General features: G+C 43.1%; 1 long non-coding RNA gene across 1 annotated transcript; it reads left to right on the top strand.

The window, feature by feature from the left end:
* Positions 1-857: 857 nt before the first annotated feature.
* LOC128852415 (uncharacterized) lies at positions 858-2,927 on the top strand. The gene is made up of 3 exons (XR_008450245.1): positions 858-1,498; positions 1,645-1,806; positions 2,410-2,927. It is a non-coding gene; the product is annotated as an uncharacterized LOC128852415 (long non-coding RNA).
* Positions 2,928-3,539: the final 612 nt, after the last annotated feature.

Below are 3,539 nucleotides of genomic sequence, written 5' to 3'. Positions count from 1 at the left end.
AGCCATGAATGGGCCCCGGCGCGGCCCTGCCGCCCGGCCCATGTAAGGCAGGCGCGGGGCAGCGCGCCCCCGGCCCGCGCCATGGCCAAATAGGGAGCCCCGCAGCCCCTCGGGGGGAAGGCGGCTCCCCTCCCGCCGCAGCCCGGCTCGGCCCTGGCCGCCCACCGCCGCCCCGAGGTGTCAACAGCCGCCCAGGTGCACCCAGAAACGGGAAATTCTCGGCCTTGGCGGAGGCTGCGGGGAAAGCTGCACGGGGGGGAGGTGTCCCCGCAGCTTTGCATTGTTCCGCTGAACAAAAACAACAAAAAAAAAGCCAGTCGACCCCTTATTTAATCGACGACCCATGAGGTTACTTTGGTGCCAACAACTGAGGCTTTTGTAGTGCGCGGAGGCAGCGTGTGCTGTCTGTAATTGCCTTAGGAAGGAACAGTGTCTTCTAAACTTTGATGAGCGCTCGCAACAAAAATCCTGCTTTCTCTCTGCTTTTCGCTGACATCCACAGCACCAAGTGGGATCTGCGAATTCACATTAATACGCTTACACTTAAAACTTCCCATTTTTGCTCTTTTCATGCAGACCAGATCAGTAACACATAGTGATACGTGTAGGGTGGAGAGTGAGAGATAGGAACAGCTTGGACAAAAAAACAGCTATGGTATTAATGTAATGTGACAGTTGTTTTCCTGCTCAGTTGTTGAAACATCCACATTGATAATTTGTTCCAGCAGTGGAACCTAGAAAATCCATGTATCTTCGGGATTTTTTTTTTTTTTTAATGTTGTTGTTAAAAATAGAAAATCTTGAGAGGCATCCCTTGAGTGGGTTTGGCCTGGTATGCGAAGGCAGAGCCTGTTAACATGTGTCCCAGAGGAGCCGCATTATAGCACAGAGTACAGTGCCCTTGGGGAGCTCAGGACAAACTACCCAATGTCTGCCTGGGTAAGACATAACAGCAGAAAAAAAAGAATTGAGGTTTGAGACAGAAGGGAAGGTTGGGACGTAGAGGCCAAGAGTTGCCCTCTCGACTCAACTTCTTCAAAACGGGTGCCGTTTATCAGCTGCCGTACTAGGGCTGACAGCGTCGAACGGTTATATAAATCCTAAATGAGGTGAAAAGAAAGAGCTCGTGGATGTAACCCAACCTACAGTCTGGGAGCTGTGGGAAGGTGCTGGTGTAAGAGCTGTCTTTGCACTGTGGTTTGGCTCTAACAAAGGGTGCGAGAACTGGGAATCACGGACTACTCATTTCTAAACTGTATCCAAAGGGGGCGTCAGAGACTCTTAGGCTTTAATTTCTTCTGAAACTGGAGATAGTGGAATCAGTTTCCTCGTTTCTAGCACAATTAATGAGGTGGTTAACTCCACCCCAGCCCCAGTTTATCTTGGGGTTATGCCCAATTCTGAGCACAACTCTGAAGGAGATGTAGCAACAAACTTCTTGGCCATTGATGGCTCCTGCTTTTCTTTAAATGACTTGAGGAAATACAGCTAGTTTCAGGTGAGACACTATTTGCATATAAAGGTGCGTGTATGTATATTTAATATATGTGTATGTAGAGATACATATGCACATATATATTATATAATATGTATGTATGTATGTGTGTATATATACCTATGCTTTTTTTTCTTTTTTTTTCTTAGCTACCTAAGCAAGGAAGGTGCAGGACTGTGAAATACAATGACCTTAAAAGGTCAAAACAGGGAAAGGCTGTGCTTCAGTGCCTCTGCTTTGGACAAACTTTGGCTTTCCCAGTATTGATGAAAAATTAAACAAAATCAATACTGGTGGGGTAAGGATTCCAAGTGAGTAAATATTCCTCTGAACTGATTAGACACAGGTAGCAGAGTTGAAAATATTTTCATGATAATGATGCCTATTTGTATGAGAATTTATATATATATGCAAGGAAGTACAGGCATATACACTCTGGCTCACAGTACCATTTCAAAGAAAGGATACTTTACCATATGCTGCTTTCAGTTTAAAAACAATCAGCACGTTTTACTGCATGGTAAGTTGCAAAACATAAATTAAATCTGCTTCTTTTTGTCCCTAGCACCTCTTTTCTACAGAAACGGTATAATGTGAGGGATTGGCCAGCTTCTGCTGCACTAGAGATTAGTTTGCAGTGTTATCTCAGCTGTTCCTCAGTTCAGAGGTGTTACAGTATTTACATAGAAGCCTGCTGCTGATAGCTGCGTTGAATTCCTCCCCAATCAGACCCTCCCTGTCACATCCTACATTCCCTTTGGCTAGAGAGAGACAGACAGACAGACTTTGCTGAAACTGAGACAGAGCCAGGTCTCCCTGCAAAATCTACAGAAAAAAACAGTCTGAATTTTCTTGTTTACTTACTAAGTATTGGCTTTCTCTACTCTTTTCTCAAGTTTTAAATTCTAATCCAGCAGGACTCACATTCAGGATCCAGATGCACTCGAGAGCTCATCAGTCCCCCCTCCCATATATTGCAAGGTCAAATGAAAAGGGCACCACACAACGTAAATCCAAAATCACCTCCGCGTCCTCATAGCCATTTGAAAAGTACTCAGCTAAATATATTCCTTTGGCCAAAACCATTCTGCTTTCTGCAACAGGGTGATATCACAGCCTCAATAATAAATAAACAAGCAAACAAAGAAGCAAAAACCTACTGGAGTGTGTTATGCAATGTCATCTAGAGGAAAAATACTCTAGCGTCTGATTGGCCAAAGTCAGTCATGCTGCATATACTTCTCACGACTTAGGTATTGGGAATGACCTCAGAGACAAAGGAAATATTGGCGCTATGACACTAGTGGGAGAGCAGACAGGTCTGCAGTGGACATGGTATGCGCATACTCTAAAATAGCCTGAACAGATAGGAGCATGAAGCCCCAATGTGTGCACAATACTAGCGGGGTAGCCAAATAATGTATAGATATGACATATGCACACGGGCAAAACTGGATGTCTTGTTCAGCCAACAAGACACTGTTGTGACTGTTGCCAAAATCAGAACTTCCCTGTGCATGGTAAAAATCTGAATTAAAATATGTCACTGCAAACTTATGATGGCCAGAAATCCCCACAACTGATATTCAGTTTTTGAATAAAAAGACATTTCGCTTAAAAATAAATCCTTGATTCTTCAAAAACTTTAAAGCATAGAGTACCTATTGCCACAGACTTCAGATTATTTATAGGAGTTAACATTGCATTCAGAAACTGAAAATCTCTAGCCCTCTCTATTTTTTTTCAGTCCTTCAGGTTATTCTTTTGTTGTCTGTATATATTCCAATTAAAAATAATAGACTTTTCATAATGCAGCAAACCATTGTTTGTACAGTATACCCTGACCTAGCAAGTCCTTGAGCGGATGATTTCTCACTTAAAATCTGCTATTTCTAAATCAAATGGATGATGACATATAAAATCTGTCCTAGCACAAAGCCAAATGTTACCTCTCTTAAGCCTCAGGCCAGAGTAATCTTTGGAAGAAATTCTACTTTTTTCAGGAATAAGAAGTAAATGCCTTTCTGACAGGTTTTCTTTTGTT

The sequence above is a fragment of the Cuculus canorus genome, chromosome 5, assembly GCF_017976375.1.
Source record: "Cuculus canorus isolate bCucCan1 chromosome 5, bCucCan1.pri, whole genome shotgun sequence".
Lineage (NCBI taxonomy): Eukaryota > Metazoa > Chordata > Aves > Cuculiformes > Cuculidae > Cuculus > Cuculus canorus.
This window is presented reverse-complemented; position numbering and strand designations above follow the sequence as displayed.